At 40.0% G+C, this 23,589-nt stretch overlaps 1 long non-coding RNA gene across 1 annotated transcript; it reads right to left on the reverse strand.

Moving 5' to 3' along the window:
- Positions 1–735: 735 nt before the first annotated feature.
- On the reverse strand, positions 736–23,351 carry LOC140709784 (uncharacterized). Its single transcript, XR_012090507.1, has 7 exons — positions 23,240–23,351; positions 19,644–19,763; positions 12,224–12,421; positions 7,043–7,287; positions 3,462–3,525; positions 2,350–2,475; positions 736–1,715 (listed from the first exon to the last, which is right to left on the reverse strand). It is a non-coding gene; the product is annotated as an uncharacterized lncRNA (long non-coding RNA).
- Between the last annotated feature and the right edge of the window lie 238 nt (positions 23,352–23,589).

Below are 23,589 nucleotides of genomic sequence, written 5' to 3' on the forward strand. Positions count from 1 at the left end.
AACTAATCTTGCAATTACCTTATTAATGTCATATCATGATGTCACAATTAATATGGAAAAATACTGTAAAAATTTTTAATTCTATAAAAGATTTGTAATCTTAAAATTGGAAGGCACTTCAACATTTCGTTCATTTCCTTGCTTGTTTGGCATCTTTTGGTCACAAGTTCCAAAAATTTAAATAAATATCTCAAGGTCACACAGAAGCAAAGTGGATCCTAAAATGCAGCCTCTCTGAGCCTCAGTTTCTTTACCTATAAAATGAGAATAATAACACATGATGTGAAGGTTGTTATAATTGTAATCCTGTTGAAACCATGGCCCATATAGACTGGGTTAAGAATAGTGTCATGGTCCAAGAACACAGTCCAGCAATTGAAAAGTAATTTTAAAACAAGTCATCTACTTGTTTTTTAAGTCACTATAGCAATACAATACATGATGGAAAAACAGTCACTTCCTGTACCCTCCAGGTAGTCTTCAATCACCTAGCACTGGGTCTGCAGTACCCCAAATGTTTTCACCCCTCTCTCTTCCCAACTCTTCTTTTTTGTGTCTGTGGTAGTAGTGGGACCATCTCCAAAGAGTGAAGAAAGAGAAGAAACTGAGTGGGCAAGCCCAAGACCCTTTTTAGTGGTAGGTGGAAAGTAAGGCAGGGAAAAGTGATGTCCTTTGTTTTTATCTGTTATCACTGTCACAGATTGGGTTCTCCTTGAAGCAGACATTGAGACAGAGTTTAACCTGTAACATGTTTATTAAGGCAAGTGCTTGGAACAGACACCATGGAAGGAAAGGGAAGAAAGAATAACTGGGTAGAAGGAGAAGTTGAGTTGCATGTAGGTCCAATGGCTCAACAAAGCTGTCCTAAATTGGGCTGAAATGATATGGCCTTTATAGATTCTCCTGGATCAGCCATTGGTTGTGAGTCCCCAGGGAAGCGTGTGGTCTTGGGGAAGGCAGCTCTCTGCAACTGAGGAAAGTCCTGAAGGAGCTGATGAAAGAAGGCTGTCTGCCAGTAGGACTTCCAGCAGCTGCAGCAACAGCTTGAAGGGGATCCGGGTGGCTCACTGCAATCACATATGGTCTAATATGTGCGCCTGGCACCTCACAGGCAATTAATAAATAATAACCACTAGCTGGCTCTGACTTCAGGCCTCTTTCCACAACATTCCTATGATCTCTCCCCCTGTAACCATGAGAGAACTTCACTGTCTACGTCCTCAAAGTGCAGAGAACTCAAACTGAAACCAGTGGACACAGACTGAATGAGCTTCAGAAAACCAAGACACTCAGATGAGACCCTGCTCTTTTAATGTTCTAATGTTTTCTGGGCAGTGAGTTTTGCCTTTAATGGGCTATTTCCAGGAGCTCTAGATCATGCAGAGATATTGCTGCAGTGCCTGGGATCTGGCCCAGGGCAGGAAGCACCTGAAGAAGGATGTGCTGCCTGGCACTCTGCTTCCTCACTCAGCTGTTCTTCCTTAGTGTTCACAGCTAGTGCAGAGCTCTTGTACTGGCTGCATCTGACTTCGCCAGTGACAAGGCAACTCTCTACACTCTGAGCCAATAAACTAGGTTAGTGTTCATGCTGGAAATAGGGCTTTCTATAAGGAAAGTCTCAGCCATCCCCCCAAATGCAGGCAAGAGCAAGTCTGCTCCTCGTCAGTTGCAACACTGTGCAGGAGAAATCAGGTCAGATGAGTATCACAGGGAGCCTTGAAGAAAAAGAGAAATGATCAGAGCTGAGCCTCAGGGACACACAAAGGGAGAAAGAACAGCTTGATTTACTTTCCCTGGGAATGAAGAGTTTATGGGCTGATGATGTTTATAAGCTCATTATTTCTCTATTTTCTCTGCCTTTCTCAGGCATTGCTAGGAATGTATGGATAGAGTTGGAGCTATAGTCATTTCACAGCAACCAACAGGCAGATTTGGGTACACCCATAGCAGTAACATTCATTCATTCATGCACCAAATATTTGTTATAGTGCCAGGTGCTGTTCTTGGCCTGGGGGTACAACAGTAAAGAAACAAGAGCCCCTATTCTCAGTTGCCAGATTACAATATCATTGGTCATATGTCTAGCAATTGGAGTTTGGACCCCAAGTTAAGAGCGTTCACCTAAAGTCTGTAACCTTAACCACCATACCACACCATCTATCCTTCCCTACCTCCCATCATACATCCCCTGTCCTCTCACCATTGTATGTATTTTTTATTGTTTATAACATTTAAAGCCTGAAGATTTAATGGATGTAAAATTCAGTGTAGGAAGATAGGCAACTTTAAAATTTCCAAGAAATTAAAATGGCTTCATTGGATATTTGTTGGAATAATGGAATTATAGACCTTTAGCATTGGAAGAGAGCTGACATGCCATGTGCTTGTCTTTCTTCCCTCCTTCCACCCTATTTCATGCTTCATTTCTTGAATGAATGCTCTTTTCAAGGGTCTTCCAGCTTCTGCTTACACAGCCTTGGTCATCAGAAACCAAATCAGTTTTGGGGCAGATCTGTATGATAGAATTGTATTATTCACACTCAGCTAAATGTCCTACCTCCATGGTCTGGCTCCTGCTTCATTCTAAACTCTTCTGCAAGTATTCCTCATGCTACTTAAGCTACCTACTGCTTCCTTTCAGGTCCTGGAATGTGCTCAGTTTGTTTCCACCTTTCCTGTTCCCTCTGCTTGGAATGCTTATCTCCTTTTTTTAATCTGGCTAACGACAGAAGCCATCCTTCAGGTCTCAGTTTAAATGTCATTTCCAAAGGAAAGCCTTCAATGAACCCCCAAATCATATTAAACTACTGATAATCCTGATTTTCTACTTTTAGAATTTGTTGGGTGTCTGGATGGGTAGATAGGTAGGTGGATGGCATGGGTAAAATGATTTCTACTCATTGCTTTTGATTTCACTTTGCAGGCTTTACCAAACATGCTTAGTTCTACTTTTCATGAGATCCCATTCGTTGTCTGCATAATGAATTTATAACACATCGGACTCTCTTGTAATTCACACAACCTCAGTTCCTTTTGTGTTCCATGAGCATGGCCTCTGTATTGTCCAAAAGGCACCTCCTATAGGTATATTTGATTCAAGTTGATTCTGAATGGAATAGAAATTAATGCATAGAAGGAAGAGAACCCCGATAGAGGCCAGCTGTGAATGAAAGGAGCTGTGAATGAAAACAAAGACAAGAAATCAATACAGTAATATTGCCAGGAGCAGCTAAATATAGAAGAGACCCACATTTATGTTATTTGTACCATTCTTGCAAATACCTGTGGACATGTTACCAGCCAGCCCATTTCCCAAGAGGGCTAAACTTCATCCTGATATGGGGGTGAATCTATATGTAAGGCTAACTTACTCTCAAAAAAAAAAAAGTGGCTTAGAGCCATTTTCATCTTCTTTACTATTAGTATTTGTAAAAGTGTTGACATCCTAAGCCCTGCCCTACCTTTCTTAGGTCTCAAACCTTGCTTGAATGAGTCATTTTCTCTCTCTGAGACTCAGCTTCTTGTCTATTAAAAAGAGGATGATAATACCTGCCTTACTTGCCCCTCAGAATCAAATTATATGTAGCAAAAGTGCTTTGTAAGCTGTGAAGCACTATACAAATATAAGGTGTGTTTAGAGAGATGACTTTACTTAGGGAATAAGATGGAGTGTGTTTTAAATGAACCATGAAATATATCTCTGGGATGAGTTTATTGTAAACTCCAAGCAGGTCACATTTTACCAATAGGATATTAAGAGATATCTCAAGGGATATTGAGATTCATTTTCTTGTCATAAAAAAGGAGTCTATGGCTCATTTTCAGGAGGCAGCCCCCATGGCTCATTTTCAGGAGGCAGCCCACCTGTGGTAAGATCAGCAACAAATACCTGTGGATGGTGAATTCCATTTTATGGAGGCAGGCATTTATACTGGAAGTATGGCTTTTCCCAATGCATGCAGAATCAGATTTGGGCAGAGGAATGCTGTTAAAGGTTATACTTAGTACATGTTGACATGAGAAGCTCTCTTTTCTGTAGTTCAAGAAGAAACAAAGGTGAAAAATGATCTTTGGGCAACATATCTTAGTGTTTCAAAACAAACAAGCTTTGAAACCAAGTAAACAAGGGTTTGAATCCTAGATTTGTATCATAAAAGTAGAAGGATCTTGAGCATGTTCTCAATTGTTTAAGCCTAATTTTTCTTACCCAAAAAGGATCTCTCTCTCTCTCTCTCTCTCTCTCTCTCTCTCTCTCTCTCTCTGTTACTCTATTAGTGTCTGTAAAGGTGTAGTATTTGTAAATACAATCATTACAACTTGTTACAAATATTTAAGAAGGACACAAAGTACTATGACAGAGAGTAATGGATTGGGAACTATTTTAGGTAGGGTTGTCAGGGATAGCCTCATTAAAGTGGCGGATATTTAGATAGCTGAATGCCTATCTAACATATAATGTAGTACCTGGCATATAGTAGAAGCTCAATAAATCACAGTGGTTTAGTGTATTTGAGGCATAGAGTTAAGAAAATTTAACCAGCAGTTACAAATATTGAAATATTAAGTGATACTCAAATAATTAAAATTTTAAAAATTAACAAAAATAAAACAATGTGAAGCATTTTAAATCTGTAGTATGAACTCTTAAGTATTGTTTATTAAAACTGCTCTCAAATACACTCTGAAAAAGATGCTTGTTAGATTTTATCCCTAGAGCAACCCTCACTGTTGCTCTTGAAGCCACTGACCTCTACAGAAAAATGTTATTAGAAATATTTCATGTCCTCTCCTTCTCTCTGGGCCATCTACCCAACACCAGATCTCAAGATTGAGCCTGCTAACTAGTCTCTCTCCACTTCTCCTCTTCTTTCCCCCCAACAATCTATTCCATACACAGTAGCCAAAGTGATACCATTAAAGCATAGGTTAGCTTATGTCACCTCCACCCTTACCAGTGTCACCATATTGCTTATGATCCCACCATGCCTTTTCCTTTCATTTAAAATAGAATTCAGGCTCCTTGCCATGGCCCACAGGATCTCCATGACCTTTCCACCTCTCCAAAATTATTCTATGCTTGGGTTCCTCTCACTCTGTGTGCTTGGGTACTTAGAAAAAAACTGAAGATGCCTAGAAAAGAGTTAGAAAAAACTGAGGACTTCCCTCCACCTGAGATACTCCTTTCTCTCCTGCCTATCCTACCTCAATCCCCAAAATTCAGCTATTTAAATACCCCCCACTTTAATGAGGCTTTCCCTGACAACCCTAGCTAAAATAGTTCCCAATCCCATTACTCTCTGTCATAGTACTTTGTGTCCTTAAATATTTATAACAAGTTGTAACGATTGTATTTATTTATACATTCACTGGCCTTTGGTATATCACACCTTATTAAAATTCAAGCTCCATGAGAACAAGAACCAGGTCTTGTATCCTGAAAACTGAGCATTGCATAATGCTTGGCACATAGAAAAGCACTTAAGGAAAATCGTTGTACAACTGACAAAATGAATAAACCCAAATTTCACCTGTTTTCCTAAATGGTAGGTCCCTAAAGACAACAGGCTGGCAGATTGATGACAGCCTCGGTGGTGTTTATTCACTCAGTGTTTATTCACTTGCGAGAAAACACTTCTGCATCACAGCCAAGCTTTCCCAGTGAATTTTAAAAGGAAAGAAAATGCTGTGCATGTAGCCCACGAATTGTTACTGAAAATTCTCAAAGTTAACCCTGGTGGCTGTCAGATTAATTCCCTCTCTCCCCCACTCAGCCATGAATTCAGAGAAAGGGATGGATCTAGGTTTGGGGTATGAACTTAATATATGAATGAGGGGTGTGGTGACCATAGAGGTGTGCCACTCAGATCTCTTCTTGAGAGAAACTGGCATGGGATCCAGGGTGGATTAACAGCCTCCAGTTGCAGGACCTTCGCACCCTACCAACCTGCCTCCCCAGTGACATCCACTGAGTAGTAATGCTTCCTCTGGTTATTTCAGCCACTGATTGAGAACAGGAAAGGTTTCAAATCTCTATCATTTGATTTTCTTTCTTTCTTTCTTTCTTTCTCTTTCTTTCTTTCTTTCTTTCTTTCTTTCTTTCTTTCTTTCTTTCTTTCTTTCTTTCTTTCTTTCTTCCTTCCTTCCTTCCTTCCTTCCTTCCTTCCTTCCTTCCTTCCTTCCTTCCTTCCTTCTTTCTTTCCTTCCTTCCTTCCTTCCTTCCTTCCTTCCTTCGTTCCTTCCTTCCTTTCTTCCTTTTTTTTTTTTTTTTTTGAGAAAGGGTATCACTTTGTCAACCAGACTGGAGTTCAGTAGCATGATCTTAGCTCACTGTGGCCTCGACCTCCCTGGCCTCAAGCTATCCTCCCACCTCAGCCTCCAGAGTAGTTAGGACCACAGGTGCATGCCATCATGCCTGGCTAATTTTTTAGAATTTTTTGTAGAAACAAGGTTTTACCATATTGTCCAGGCTGATCTTGAACTCCGGGGCTCAAGCAATCCTCCTACCTTGGCCTCCCAAAATGCTGGGATTACAGGTGTGAGCCATAACATATTGCTTATCATTTATCCTTGATACAGCACTCCTGTGGTGACTACCCTTGTTCATGGACTCCCCTTTGGCCAAGCTAAGACCTTCTAAAAACTTCTCTGGAGTCTGAGGCTCTTCCTACCCAACACTGACTCCCATTCCTTCTTTCTCTCCTTTCAAAGTCAGACTGGCACCACAATCTAAATGCTCTCCCCACCTACTCTTGCAGTCTCTCTCTATCCTTCCTTCAATAACATGTTATATACCTAATTTCATCTTGGTGTCTACTTCTCAGAAAACCCAAACTGACACAAGGGGCCTGGTTTGAGAAAAATAAATCACAATTCTGGCTACAAATTTAAATATTGATCCTTGTGCATAACCCATGCAATATGAAGATCCCTGAGAATGAAGCTTCATTAGCATCACAGTAAATCCACATGTAGCAGAAGCTCTACATCCGTGGATTCCCACCCTTGGATGCACATGGGGAGATTTACTGATGATTGCTTCCACCTGAGTATGGAGTGTGACTTGAGCGTCAGGATTTTCAAAAGCTCCCTGGATGATTCTGATGTTAGCCAGGATTCAGAACCATAGTTCTTCATGGATGGCTGGAGAGGCAACTGACCTTCGGAAGAATTTCTGGTTCCTGGCCTTCACTTGTTTTGAAGATATTACAAGTTCTGCTTCAGTGTTTCTGCCAGCAACCAGCTATGTGATGCCCATCAAGTACTATCTCCAAGGTTTTCTATCCAGGTCTGGAAAATAGAGGTTTCATGACCTGTTTGAAACTATTTGAGATTGCTTTTAGGTTATTAACAATGGTTACACAATGTGGACCTTGCCAGATACAGAAGTCTTTACAAGTATGATGTGGAAGTAAGGATCTTTAGTAGAGATCTATAAAACTTCCTGGTCACTGACATCATTGAGACTATAACCTCTTAGAAGGCAGGGACCATCTTACCTTGTCTGTGTGTTTGGTGTTATTGATTAGTAACAGGCAATGACTTACATTATAAGAAGGCAATTCATTTTTGCCAAAATGAGCTAGACTGGTATTTCTCAATTCTCATGGATCTTTCAACTGCATCACAATCTCTTGGAGGTGCTGGTTAAAAATGCAGTTGTCTTAGCCCCAAGTAAGCCCAGTAAGGATGAGATATGTGAAGGATAGGTAAAGTGTCTGCATTTTTAATAACTATTCCAGACAATTCTTATGCAAACCAAGGTGCCTCCTCATCTCTGGTGTGCTATACAGAGTACAGTTTGTCTCTGAGCACAGTTTGGAGCTACAATTTGTCCCCAGTTAAAAATACAATGCTCCATTTCCCTGTGAATACTTTCTTTCATCATAAACCTGTCTTAGCACTGAATCCAGCCCACTTGAAACTACCACTTGATTGCAAATTATTTGATCAAGAGTAGATTTTGCAGATCAAAATGAAAATAATTTTAAATGGGCTTTAAGAATGCAGTAGATCCAAAAGTAAACACTCAGCAAACATATTGTGATAATAGAGAAGATAATTTTAAAGTTCTCCATTATTCTGCAGCACAAATCCAGACAGAAGCAGGAAAGGAGGAATACTTCTTACTGTTCCCTAGCACTACACACTCAAGTTGACATAGTGAGTCTAATTCATGCCTTCCTCAGTTCTCATGTGAATCTTGAAATGGCTTTCTAAGTGGCCTTCTGCCTTAATGCTTCCTCACATCCTATGCCTAATATGACCATCCCACTACATTGGGGGATCATTCTGCAATACCATATTATTCCCTGCTTAATAGCCTACAATGCCACATTGCTTAAAGGCTTCTTACTCAAAGTGTGGTGATCTATGGACCAGTAGCTTTGGCACTATCACAGAGCTTGTTACAAATGCAAAATGCAAGTTCTATCCTGGACTTACTGAATCAGAATCAGTGTATTAGCAAGTTCCCAAGATGCTTCATATATTATGTCGACTGAAGAATCACCAGATTCATAAATTTGGAAAGGAGACCTTTATTTCTCCTAAAAGGTTGCAGCGTGCAGGCTGGTCATCCCACAGGCTGGGACGTGTACTCTTGAACTCTTGAGCAAAAGCCAAGAGCAAGCATTTCTAGGAAGGGGAAAATAATATAGGAATTTATGCCAAATGGGCTGGCCAGGTATACATATTTAATAAGCTATATGAGTCATGAATATTTATGAAAGGAGAAGTATGCACATGTGCAATTGAGCTTCATGCCTCTTCCTGGGTAGTGTGTTCCAAAAGGACATTAGCATGATCCGAAGGTGGAGTTCTTGACCCTCTGACATCAAAAGGTGAAGCAGAGGACATGAAAACCGTCACTGCACATCCTTCAAGAGTTGGCCAAAACTGGCCCAAAGATGGAGGTCAGTCTTTAGGAAGGGATGCATTGTGACGCTGGTAAGCTGTCACCTGGAAACTATAAAGAGGGAGGGAGAATCTGGTCACAGCCTCAGATGATTGGCTAAAGGTGACAAAGGAATAAAGCATCTGTTTCTTGTTTTCTAGAACTGGTTTCTGTGTACTCCTTAAGAAAGAATTCTAGTTAAAGGTTAATAAGGAGGAGTGATATGGTTTGATTCTGTATCCCCACCCAAATTTTATCTTGTAGTTCCCATAATTCCCATGTATTGTGGGAGGGATTGAATCATGGGGGCAGGTCTTTTCCATGCTGTTCTCATGGTAGTGAATAAGCCTCAAGTGATCTGATGGTTTTAAAAATGGGAGTTTCCCTGCACAAGTTCTCTTCTTGCTTTGCCTGCCACCTTCCTTGTAACACATGACTTGCTCCTCTTTGCCTTGCGCCATTGTGAGGTCTCCCCAGCCATGTGGAACTGTAAGTCCATGAAACTTATTTTTCTTCCCAGTTTTGGGTATGTCTTTATTAGCAGTGTGAAAACAGACTAATACAAGGAACATATTAAGGTGTGTCCTACCTCCTATCCAATTATTACTGGGAACTCAATGTTTAAGGTTTCTCTGAGGTCCCCTTGACCAAAAGGGGGCTTGCTCAGTCAGATGTGGAGCTTAGGATTTTGATTTTATTACTCAGTTATCAGAATGTGAAAAGCTTTAGTTTACTGCATAATGTACAAGTTCTTTAGCCTGGTATGCAAAGCTTCTTGTGATTTGGCCCCCGCTCTTTTATTTATTACTCTCTTTCCACCTTCTTCAACTGAAAACCATCCACAGTTCTGCAAACATACTATGCTATTCCACTTATACTAATTTTTTTTTTTGAGATGGAGTCTCACTCTGTCACCCAGGTTGGAGTGCAATGGCATGATCTCGGCTTATTGCAACCTCTGCCTCCCAGGTTCAAGTGATTATCCTGCCTCAGCCTCCCAAGTAGCTGGGATTACAGGCATGCACCACCACACCTGGCTAATTTCTTTGTATATTTAGTAGAGATGGGTTTTCATTCACTATGTTGGCCAGACTGGTCTTGAACTCCTGACCTCAGGTGCTCCACCTGCCTCAGCCTCCCACACTTACTCATACATTTATACAAGCTGTTCCTGCTACCTGGAATTTGCTTAGGTATTGCTTCCCTGTGAAGCCTCCCCTGATACTTCCTGAGAAAGTTATCGTATTTTTTTCCCCTCTGAAATGCTTCTTTGACATCTATATTACATTATGTTGTGATTGCTTTTAGTTGATCTGCTTTCCTAGACTGTGACTATGTGGAGAGTAGGGCCTGTTTTTATTTTTAATCTTTGCATCCTATAACTAGTACAATCTCTAGAATAGAATTGATTAAGTAGAATAGGTACTCAATCAATATTTGATGAATTGAGTTAAGCACTCAGGAAATATATTGCTCAAAATCTCAATGACCATAAAAGTCAGAACACTGCATATGGTTATATAATGCAATCAATGATGTGACTGGCACTCCCCAGTGTTATGCAGTATACAACTGGACATGACAACTGTGGTAAAGATTGTTCAGTTTATGTATCACTTAAGTGTCAGTGATGACAAGTAACAAAAACCAACTCAGGATAGCTTATGGCAAGAATGGGAATTTATTATAAGAATAAAGGAATGACTTGGGGAATGGCTTGTAACCAGAATTTATGAAACCAGACTAGAACCAGAAATCCAAACATTTTCATGACTTTCTCTTCATTTCTTATGGCTGTTTCCCTTTGCACATCAGTATTTGTCTTACTAGATACAGACAGGCTTTCTTTGCTCCTTGACACATACACATTAACGGCTCTCCCATTGCCCTCAAGTTTAGGTATTACTGGTTTAACCACTTGCAAGAACAGAGGTAGAACATCTGAGAATCCCAGGGAAAACAATCTGGTTGGCTTTGCTTGGATAGTCTTAACCTACTGACTAACCGGCCATGGCCCATAGTGCTATGCAATTCAAACATGACTTCTAGGGACATATTTCTGTGGATATGAAGACAAGAGTATCCCCCAAAAGACAGGGTTTATCAGCTGGTGACTGGAGCCATACCTTAGATAAATGGGGACCATTATACTTTAATTAGGTACCAGGCTGGCTCTGCCTACTTAATACTAACAGTACTAATGAGATAGAGGCTATAGGTTCTATCCCTATGTTGGTCAGGGAAACTTTTTGCTTGATATTTTGCCAAATAGCAAAGAAACTGAGTTCTAAATAGTTATGTCAATAATTCTTTGGGTAAGACTTGCTTTCCATTACTTTCCTGGTCCAACTTCCATAAACTATAGTGAGAAAATGAAGAATAGAGTCATACATGCAAAGAAAATAAGGGCTAGCATCGCCTAATAGACTGTGACTTCACTGAGGGAAAAAAGTGCTTCTTTTTATTTTTGTCTTCTTTTCCCTTCCCAGAAACTAAAACATTTCATGGGCCATGTGAATCTTCTAGTGGATTGAATTAAAATGGACTGGACCATTTTTAATTCCAGGCACAGAGGCTGATTAGAACAGTGTCAGAAGTAATGTATAAACAAGATGTTGTGAGTTGCTGAAGATGCAACAATTATATTATAAAATTTTAGTGGCTTCCAGATGAATGGAATCTTAATTTATGATGAAGTTAATGGTGTTACAGAGCTACATGTCTCTAAGGTAAATTATTTAACACACCCAAAGCTAATTTTCTATATTGGTAAAAGGGAAATGATGATAACGTCTACCTTATAGAATACTTGCATGGCTTAAGTAGGAAAATGTATATCAAACATTTGGCACACTGCTTAGCACATAGTGAGCACTCAGTAATTGTTAACTATTATTATTATTTATGGATTTATTTCGAACACTGTCTAGCTAGCTAAAGGGGACTTTGCCAAGACACTAGGCACCCACATGAGGGAGTTAATATTTCTAGATTACATCTTAATTCCAAAACATACACGATGGCTTGGATGCCATAATAACTTCTTAGACCTAGCTAATTCGCCATTAGGGAGCTTAGAAAGATAATGGTCAATGAGAAAATGTACCACAAATCCATGTATGTTATTTCTACAGCCTGTCCAATTCCCAGGGGACAAAAAGCTCAACTCAAAGTGTTTGGGGAGATAAAAAATTACCGAGTAAAAGTTAATGGCAGAATAACCCATTTTCTGCCTTCAATATGGCCCAAACGTCCACCTCTCTTTCTAACCTCCTCTAAATCACCTTGACTAAAACATTGTCACTGTTTGGGTCAATAGGAAGTAAATGCCATTTTTTGTTGTTGTTGTGATTAGAAACTCAGGTATTAAAGAAATCTTGACCAAACTATCTTAGCTTCTTTTTCAGCATCTATCAGCCAGAAGGTCCTCAGTGCATTCTTCAGTCTTTTCAATTACATCTCCAAAATAGATGTCCCAATTGCCAGTGGGGATGTCTAAAACCAGGAAGCTACAGTCTGAACGATTTTCTTAATAAAGAATGAGGAGGCAAAAGAGAAAATTCATTGAACTGAAAGAAATCCCAATGACAACTGGCTGTCCAATATTCTATAAGCAAATTCTGTCAGAAGTTCCAGAGTAAAATTGCTTGGGTCAATTTACTGAAGGTATAAAAAATACCAACTGGTCAAAATACCAACTGGTCCACACATAAACTAGAGGGCTTCCAGTTCATTCACCCATCCATCTTCATTTGTTTGGGTGTGATTTGTCAGTTTCCTCCAAAAGACTGTAAGCTCCACAGGGCCAAAACCACAGGTGTATCACTTTACTGTTGTAACCCCACTACCTAGTACAGTGTCTGGCATAGAGTAGGCACTCAAAAATGTAATGAATAAGCATGGATTCTTTTATGTTATGGGAATATAAGTCTCTGTTACAGATTATGTGCCCCAGAAGCAGATGCTGAGTAAGATTTGAGGTGCACACCCTACACAGCCTTGGCCAACCTGCCGGGAAATCTTTGGAGCAAGTTTAGACTTTCAAAATGTTTTATTAAACCAAACTAGTTGTCCTTTTATGTCTCCACTTTGCTCAATACAATCCAATGGATACAGGCTGTTTCAGGAAAGGCATGACTTCGGGCAGGGAGGCTCTGCAGCTAATGGCAACCTTGAAGGAGCTGACACCTAGAGGCTGTCTGCTGACCTTGTTCTCATACAGCTGAGCAGTATGTCCTTCCTTGAAGGGGTTACAGGGTGGTGCATTTTGTGGAATTATATTACTTTGCTCCCTGGTAGAGATGAGACAAAGGGTAAGACCTGGAGAAGAAGGTTCTGTGTTGGCTGAGCACAGTGATGAATATCTGAATGTGCAAAGAGACCTCAAACTGAGTTTAAAGGTGATCGAGAGAGAAGAACTGCCTTCATAATACAATAGGAGAGGTTCTTTTGTTTGTTTTTAATTTGCTGGAGGACAGTGGTGAGGGCCAAGAAATTGAGCTAAAGACTTATGCCTGAGGCCTAAATTACCACACATTATAAGATTTTTTAAGCCCTGAGAGACAAATATTTAATTTATCTGCTTATAAACCTACAGCATCACTTCCCACCTCTGGTGCCTATTACTCTGTACCTTTACTAAATATATGCTTCATATATACATGTTTCTATGTTGTCCATTGGAGTACATTTTTAAAATCAAGCGCTACACATGTTAGCTTAAGCAAATACCAATACACTTAGTATTAAGAATGTGGAACACAGACTTAACCAGAAATATGGAAAAACTACTCAACAAACTTAGAGGAGCTTACAAGTCTATGGATATAAGAAAATGAAATGGTCCGGGTACGGGGGCTCACACCTGTAATCCTAGCACTTTAGGAGGTCAAGGTGGAGACCAGACTGGGAAACATGGCAAAACCTTGTCTCTACCAAAAAAAAAAAATAGCCAGGCATGGTGGCAAAGTGCCTGTAATCCCAGCTACTTCTAGGGCTGAGGCGGGAGGATTGCTTGGGCCCAAGAGTTTGAGGCTGTAGTGAGCTGTGTTCATGCCACTGCACTCCAGTCTGGGTAGCAGAGCAAGACCCTGTCTCTGGGGGGGGGCGGGGGAACAGAAACAGAGAGAGAGAAGAAATAAACAGGGAAAGAAAGAGAGAGAGAGAGAGAGAGAGAGAGAGAGAGAGAGAGAGAGAGAGAGAGAAAGAAAGAAAGAAAAAGAAAAGAAAGAAAGAAAAAGAAAGAAAGAAAGAAAGAAAGAAAGAAAGAAAGAAAGAAAGAAAGAAAGAAAGAAAGAAAGAAAGAAAGAAAGAAAGAAAAGAAAAAAGAAAAGAAGGAAGGAAGGGAAGGGAAGAGAAGAGAAAAGAAAAGATGAATCTTATTAAGTAGCAAAACTAGGGCATCCCCAAGTAAACCTGGTAATTATCCAATCTGGACCAGTCTACATTTTACTCTCCCTTCCAAGATTCATACCCAACAGTGATAGAATACATGTAAGCACACATACCTTGTTTCTATCCTTCATTAATCAATTCTCAGCCTTTTGGCTAAGATCAAATGTCTATCCTTTATTGACTACCCTTGTAGGGTTGCTCTCCATGCCCATTGTGCCCACAAAAGTGATTTCATGGAAATCAGAAAATGAGAACAGAGTGTCATGTGGGTTACACAGAACAGAGAGAAAGACACACATCAAAGTTAAACATCCACTGCGAATAGGAACCTTGAGCACAAGCCCACTAGAAACAATGCCCAGAAATTCTGGGGATAATATGGAATGTGGGTTTTGAGATGACATTTAGGTTATAATATTCTTCAAAGCAAGACCAGTTTCAACTGGTCAAACCAGTTTAAACTCTAGAGCAGTGTTTGCTAACTATGAGTGATTTTTGCCCCCAGGGGACATTTGGCAATATCGAAGACACTTTTGGTTGCCACAACTAAGGAGCTGGGCTGATTGATATCTAGAAAGCAGAGGCCCAGGATGTGGTTGAAGCCTACAAGACAGAGGACAACCCTCTACAATAAAAAATTATCTGACCCCAAATATCAACAGTGCTGAAGTTGAAAAACACTTCTCTAGAGTGAATTTGTTGGGACAAGTGTATCTGACAAGTCCTGAGTCAGGTGAGCTTGATCTAGCAGCTCCAGGGAAGCCACCAGGCCCTGAGTTCTGCCTGCCTTTTTGTCTTGCTTACTGTGGTGTTGGCTTAGTCCTCAGGATCTTGCCTGTCACCTGCCAGCTCCAGACACCCTGTGTGGTATCAAAACAGCTGCAGAACTTCCATCTTCACACCACGCTACTCAAGAGAAGAGAATTATTTTCTGCTAGCTCCCACACAAATCCTCAATTACTTTTGGTCAATTTGTACAATAGGTGAAGGACCAACACTGTGGTCAGTGGTTCAGCTACTCTCTGAATCCAGTGGTTCTCAACTTTAGCTCTCATCGGAATCACCAGGGGGGTTTGTTAAAATACAGACTGCTAGGGTATACTTCAGTAGGTCTCAGATGTTTTTTCTATGAAGGACCACATGGTATGATTTTAGGCATTGCAAGCCAGGTAAGGTCTGTTTTTCCTTCTAGTCTTCCTCTTTCTTTTCTTCTCATTTGTGGCCCCCTCCTCCTCTTTCTCCTTCTTCTCTTCCTCCTCCTCCTCATTCTTTAAGCAAGCCTTTAAACATGTAAAAACACATTCTTAAAACATAGGCTGCACAAAAACAAGTCACTGGCTGAATTTGTCCCTAGGCTGTATTTTTGTTGACTCTGAGCTTCCCCTGTTTAACTCACTGTATCGTTTACAAGAAAAGTTTGCAGAATCCAAGTAAAAGCAAATAATTGTAAGAGAACTCCAAATGGTAGCAGAGCTGAGGGAGAGTACCCAAAAGAGGACAAACTTGGAAGGGGGCCACCTTCCCAAGGCTGGGATTCAGACCTAATTGGAGAAGGTTTGCAACTCACTAGGTGGTAGAGAAATTTGCTGTTTTGCTAGGTCAGAGCTGGTCCACAGTTGCTGGACAAGCAGGAAGTAAACCTTGGGGCATAGATGTGGTATGGCTGGTAACTGGACATGCAGGCTTGCAGAGGGTGTTGGAGAGGTGTGGGCAGAAAGCTTGAATGTGTAGTGCTCTGTTGAAAAGACCATGGACAGGTGAGACTAACCGGGGTTGCTGAGTCATGGAGGGACTCATGCTCTGGCTTCATGATAAGGGCAGAACCCCACCACATGTCTTCCCATCCACACCAATGACTGTCAGTGCAGCTCTTAGAACACACAAGAGAGCCCCGTTTTTCCTCTGATGTGCCTCCAGTGCCTGCTACTAAGAAAGCTTAACATTGTGCTTATAGTAAAGGATAAATGCTTCAAGGAAGTCCACCATTATTACAGAGCAGGTATCGAAGGGTAAATTTGGAGATGAAAAGCAAAAAAATGATAAATGGTACACATGTTAATTTTTTATAGTCCTTATAATAACCCTATGAGGAAGGAATAAAAGTTACTCACATTTTATAGCTGAGGAAGCTGAGATTCAGATAGGCTAAATGATTTTCCCTAAGTTCCATACACAGTGATTGGGAGAGCCAGGATTCAAACCCGAGGAAACTGATTCCAAAATATAGCAAGTGCAGTCTACACCCAGCCAACCAGATTAGCACCGGGCTCTGTTATCCATGGCTCCTCTCCTTTCCTTAGGTGTTTGATATAGTCAGGGATAGTGAAATTTCAGGAAATAGTTACAGACCAGAATTGAAGATCACATCATCATTCTTTTTTCCTCTTTAATACTCAAGAAAATTTAATTGTTTCTTTCATCAAAAACATTGAGATGCTTAACATAAAATGTATAACCTTTCTGAAAAGCTTTATCCTACTAGAGTTTCAAGGGGAAGTAATGAAAGAATGCATTATAAATTCCGGCCACAAACACATCTATATTTTTATTCAGTTTTGTCACTGTCACAAATACTAAAAATATTGGAGAACACTTGATGAATCTTCTGGAGTTTTTAGCATCTCTGAGCTTTGGTCAAAAATCTAATTTATCATTATCACTTGTCCCTTGAATGTTTGTATCCTGTTTTGCAAACCTCACAAAATGATCATTTCCTTGCTTCCTAAGTAACTTTTCCTCATGAATCCTGCTTTATAAATACCAATAGAACCTGAAAGAGGCCCTTGGGAAATACCATTTACATGGGATAAAGTAATTGTCAAGGCCCCACAATTACCAGGGCCACTTTTTTATTCTGACATTTGTATTAAATAGACATTTGCAGAATGTGTCTGTTTCTGAATTTGGTGGGATTGGGTCCTCTTATTTACTCCTACTTTAACAAAATCAATGTTTTAAATAAAAACTAAATATGTTAAGATATATTAATAAATGTAATGTACGCACATTGCAGAAAATGTAGACAGTACAGAAAAGCCCAAAAAGTCAATCCAGTCACATTTCCACCACCCAGAGGCAGTCATGGTTTGGAATGTTTCCTTTCAGGCTTGTTCTTTCTGGATGTCAAAGTATATAGCACATTGGCAATAGGTTTGTCAATACAGTTCATATACTGCTTTTCTACAAATGACTCGTTTTTTAAACACCTCTGAATCTTTTATACTGGCTATAACAATAGACATAGAAAAGTGCTCAGCTCATAAGTATACAAGCTCATGAATTTTCACAAACTGAACATGCCCATGTAACCAGCCTCCAGATCAGAAACAGAACATCACCAACTCCTGGGAGTGCACCTCCCCAACTCCCACCCTGTGCCCTGCAGTCTCTATCCTGCTCCAACAGCAACCACGGTCTGGTCCTAACATCCATCCCCATAGATCTTGATTGTTTAAAACTTTATATAAATGCAGGCATGAAGTATGCTTCGTTTTTCTCATGCAACACCTGGCATGTGAGATTCATCACTATGCGTAGTAGTAGTTTCTTCGTTTTCCTTGCTGACTGCAAAACTGTTTGAAACTATATGGGATTAGAAGAGTGAAGTTCGTATATACCCTAGTTCAGGAAACCGATCTCTGCCATCTCCTAGGGAGGCAATGTTATTCAGAATTACTTCTCTGATGAGCACTGCAGTGATTTTTAAAAATCTCACTGGAGGGTTAAGGGGAAAATTATGTAAGTGGCTTCTATAATAGCCTCCAAAATTATGTATGTATCCAGGACTACTGAGATTCCCTCTAAATGCAAGTGTCCCAAGTCAGAAAGGGTTTTCTTTCTTAGGAAGATGAGTTAAAAACAGAATGAGCAAAATATCAGGAATAGACAAAGCAAATAAATGAGCTCACAGGAACTTCTTTAATTCTGATTATTTATGGGATTTAGCTACAATTCAAAGGGATTTCTTAATTCATGAGAACATTAACTTCTTGATCATTTAGAGCAGTACTACTCGAAGTAGCAAGGACCAAGTAGCTTTGGACCTTGAACTGACAGCATCAGCTTCACAAAAGAGCTTGTTAGAAATGCACATTATCCAGCCTCATCCCTGGGCCTGCAGAATCAATATTTCTGAATATAGGGCCCAGATATATTGGTTTCAATGAGCCCTGCAAGTGATTCTGATGCTGACTAAAATTTGAGAAACTTTGTTTAGGAGCAAGAGATGGTAGTGGTAAAAAGCTTGTGGGGGAAGGTGAGGGAGCAGAGAGCAGTGGCTCACAGCAGTAATCCCAGTGCTTTGGGAGGCTTAGGTAGGAGGATCACTTGAGGCTAAGAGTTCAAGACCAGCCTAGGCAACAGAGCAAGAACCCATCTCTACAAAAAAATTAAATACTGAAACAAAAATTTATCTTGTTGTGGTGACAAATGCCTATAGCCCTAGCTACTCAGGAGGTTGAGGCTAGAGGATCATTTGAGCATAGGAGTTTGAGATTGCAGCAAGCTATGACTGTACTACTGCACAATCAACTAAAAATCAACTAAATCAACTAAATCAATCAACTAAAACAACTAAAAATCAGTGTATGATCCTGAGCAAATTACTTAACTGTTTTGAGACTCTGCTTTGTTACATATAAAATTATATTGTAATAGCAACCTCATAGGATTTCTGTAAACTTTAGACAAAGACAATGTCCATGAAGGGCTCACCACAGTGCTAACTAAGGAGTTCTTTTTTTCTTGGGGGTCCGTATTTGGCCTTTAGGATTTCTATGAAATTCCTGATTAAACCATAGGTAGATAAAATGGGCCCAAGTGGGCTGACCAGAGACTCTTTCCTAGGAGCTTAAAGAAAAAGATATGAGAGTTTTAGTCTTCACTCCTCGCTTGACATGTGAATGTCAAGGGCATGTGAATAAGGAAGCCAGGGGCAGCTGTCTTCTGCCATATGGGCAGAGATGGAGATTCAGCAGGAGTGTCGAAAAAAGAGAAGAATGAAGCGGAGGTGCAAAAATAAATGAAAATGAGAGACCATATGGTCTCAGAGAAAGAGAGAGAGAGAGAGAGAGAGAGAGAGAGAGAGAGAAGGAGAGAGAAGGAGAGACAGAGAATAGATACTCAATTTTTCAACCCAGACTCTTTAGAGGTCAGATTATAATTAATACCCCATAAAATGCTCCAGTATCCTTACACTACAGCCCCTTAATATTTCAGCTCATTTGAGGAGGCACATGATAATTGTAACAAAAAACAAACCTTGACTAAGACAAAGTACAGATTCAACGTGGTCCCAGCAAAAGTCGCATTGCTACCACCATCTGAACCAAGACCCTGGCAGCCAGGACAGTCTTACCCCATGCAGTGTTTCTGATGCTTTTCTCTTCCTGCATCCACATATTTAAAATAAAACATCTTTGGCCAGCTGCACTAATCTTCACAGCAGGGAGAATATTTACATGTTCAGCATAACCACCTGGAAGAATGAAAATGAAGATAAGATTGTCTTATAGCTCATGGAGAAAAAGCCCATAATTCCCTCTTTATAATAATGAGAGACATTTACTCCCTGGAGTCTAATAACAGCAAAGTGGCAGAAAAGTGTCATCATTAGGCTATCTTTTGATGAATTCATTTTGGTAGTATCAGGAAAAAAAAATTCTTAAAGTTGCAGATCACATATAAAAGTAACAAGTATGCTTCACGAATCTGTCTTCTATGTCTCCTTCATGCCCTCCCTCCTCTGATAGACAGCTGGGGGAACAGAACACTTGAGCTCCTGACTGGGCTTTGCAGAAGCTGGTTTTTAGCCAAACTTACAGGTAGATATTGATTACAACTATTTATTATGCATTGAAGGGATAATGGAAAGCACTCCCTCTCCACACCCCAGCTTGAGAACAAGGCTTAAGGCTCTATCCTTAGAATTCAGAAGAGTGTCTGGGTTATTCAAGAAGACCTGCTGATATCCAATGTTACTTCCTATCTCCTTGCAGTGGTGGAAATAAAATATGAGTATTAAACTCTATAGGCACCACCAAAGAAGTTTAATTATACATATAAAAAGAAAGAATGTATAAGATATTTGCAGAATCTCTCTAATAATGTTCTCTTTGTTTATGCTTATTTGCTGTTTAATGTTTATATTCAGAGAGGAACTTGCCCAAGTGCCTCAAATGAGATCCAAGAGTTATGATTGAATACCATCATTGCCTCACATTTCTGTTTCTGAGAAAGTCATTAAAAAGAGGGTGGGTGGACCGTTAACCCTCTGTGTCCACCAGTTTATCCAAGTTACTCATAACTTGGGGAAGTAGTAGTGAGGACAGGGGGCTTTTGAGAGTGCTCAGGCGTTCAGAACAACCAGTTCAACAGAGGGCAGAGGTACTGGCCATAATATATCAATGATGATTTGCATTGTCTGGGAGCCAGGATAGATACGCAATTTAAATAATTTTTTTTGAAGTTTGATTGGTATCTATCTTGTCTGTTTGCATATGTCTCAAAATTGTGTTTAAAAGGATGAAAGTCAGGCTCATCCATAAAGTGAAATTTAGTTTTATTAAGTTTTAAGGCATTTGTTTATCTTCACATTCACTTGTCATACTATTTCAATAAAAAGTGTGTAGTTCAACATCTTCATTAATAATATATATTAACAAATTGAAGTCAAGGAAGGTAAAGCAGCCTTGTCCAAACTAGCAAATGACAGACCCAAACCCAGTCCTCTTCGTCCTCAGGCTAATGTGCTTTCTCCCTGGGTCAAAGTTTTACTTCAGAATAACCCTGGTTTTGTCCAAGATATGAGTAATACAATTTTTAACAATCCTGCAAATAGGATTTTTTAAGGCATTGAAATGCACAGCAAGGGCTAAGATATTATACACCAGGTGCTTTCTTCATTATGTCTGAATCATTCTCTAGATATAGGTTAAGCTCTGGAACAGCAAGTTTCCTTACTTCCAACATGGAAACAGGGCCATGCATCAGGAAGAAAAGCTGGAGGTAGCCCCAAGGGCCTTGATCATTACCCATCAGTCTGAAGCTACATTCATTAAAGGAATCATTTTATATCAAGCGGGTGCCTATTTCTAAACTTTTTAGAAAGTTAAATTGCATATGTTTTAAAGTTAAATTTTTGCCCTTGGGAAAGAGTTTGTCCTGTTTTAAACAGGCAGTGTATACTCTTTTCATACATGTTTTTGTTTGTCTTTCTGGTTTCTCAGCATCCTTTGAGAATTTGACCCTGACTCTGACCCTATGCGTTCTAGAGGGATGTCAATCATGGAGTCCAGAGTCCCTGACCACAGCTTAGGTGGAGGACTGAAGATTTGACTTGATGGCAATCAGAATCTCCCTCCAGAATTTTGAATCTTGGGGAGTCACATACATGAGGTGGTTCAGGATGGAAGACCTGATGGCAGAATCATGGAGAGACTACTTGTGAGTTCCTGCCATCAGGACCCCTCAGGATGCTTATCCATGTGTTTTCCAAAACCTAAACCTTCAGCTCTCCCTTCAATTCCACAAGTTGACTAGTATCTTCTTACTTGTCTGTCAATTTATCTGCCTCTTGCTTAAGTTACTGCAGTGGATTGCTGTTGCTTGCAATCATACAACTCTAGTGTTGCTCAACTACTGAGTAGGGATGTGATCCTGAGCAAGTTCCTTCCCCTCTTTGAACATCAATATTCTTAGCTACATAACGGGCATTATAAATTAGGTTGGATGTCTCTGTACATGAATAGATGTGACAGTATAAATGAGATGGTCAACAAGCTTTTTTAAAAGAATCAGTATGTTAAGCTTTGTGCTAAGCCCAGGGAACCACAAAGATAAATTAGACAGTGTGTTAAGATTCCACTCTGTTGTTCTGGGCATCTAACTTTTTATATAATTAGGATAGCAGCCAGTAATTGAAAACTTTCTCTGTAGAAATAAGAAATTTTACTCTACAGTTGGACAGAAATGGTGGGGGACCACAAAAGGGCTCATAAAGGGAGATATCTTGAGTGTGAGTATTTGCTGCAAGCAAGCCCCTTGGTACCTATAAGCACTTCTGACTCCTCTGATGAAAGGATGAGCACATTGCTGGCTTGCTGACTCTATAGCCAGTGATTCTTTTTCCCCAGAACAGCTCCTAGCACATATCTCAAAGCCTTGAGCCTTGACTGATCAATGCTTGGCTAAGCCACGGCAGTCATTGGTGGTTTGGCACAGTTTTATTCTTGGCACTGACACCAATGATACCTTGCAGATTTCAAAGCTCGTACACACAGCTAGATACTTAGCCTGAATTCAGAAAATAAAGTAAGAAATACCACCTCATCACCTTTTCTATTCTTCTATGCAGACCCCAGATAATAACCACTGTGAGTGTATAGTTGAAAATGTGGTTTATGGCCCAGAATCACCTCACCTGGCATCCAATTCTTCATGCACCGTCAGCCTTAAGAGGGGGAATATATAAGACTGAGCTTTTCTTCTCAATTAAAAAGAAAAGTTAAGCTATATTGAGCATCATATTTTACATACCTTATCTTCTTTTAACTCACAAGAACCCAGTAATGTAAGCATTGTTACTACCGTGTTTCATTTGAGGAAACTGAGGCTGAGGATTTACAAAGAGGCAATACAAAGATTCAAATCCAGACTCCCTGATTCCAGCCTCTTGGCTTATCTTAACCACTATACACTCTGCCTCTTGCCTCTCTTCTTGGTAATGGGAAGTGGGTAAGGAAATAGCTAAATAATCAGATATAATATTAATAACTGTTCTTTTGTTCTCTGTTTGGCATTATTATGCAGGATCTGTAACTCATGACCCCGATAACATTCTTACCTGAGTATAGGCATAGAAATAATGTTCACTTTAGCCTTCTATTTCCTATGTCTTCCGATATTCAACTGTCAGTTACCTACAGTAACATTTTGAATTCCAGATGGTCTCACTCTAACATTCGGGGAATTTTGGAGCCGAATTCCTCTTGGAGCCAATTTTCTCTCTTCTTCCTTTCACGCTAGGGTAGAAACTCCATTTAATATTGAACTGTGCAGGACCTAAATAGAATATCAAACCGGATACTCAGGCTAAATCTTATCATGCATTAGAAAGTTGAACATATTTTGAGCAACTAATTCTCTGCTAGTCAATTGTACTGGCAGAAAATATCCAATCACACCTCCAGGCTAGAATAAAATGAGTATGCAACTGAGGAAAGTCCATGAGAGTTATTACTATACTAACTATTGGGTTTTCTTGAAGCCTTCTAATTTCCTCCTATTGTAGTCATTACCACTTA

Source organism: Chlorocebus sabaeus, chromosome 22 (assembly GCF_047675955.1).
Source record: "Chlorocebus sabaeus isolate Y175 chromosome 22, mChlSab1.0.hap1, whole genome shotgun sequence".
NCBI lineage: Eukaryota > Metazoa > Chordata > Mammalia > Primates > Cercopithecidae > Chlorocebus > Chlorocebus sabaeus.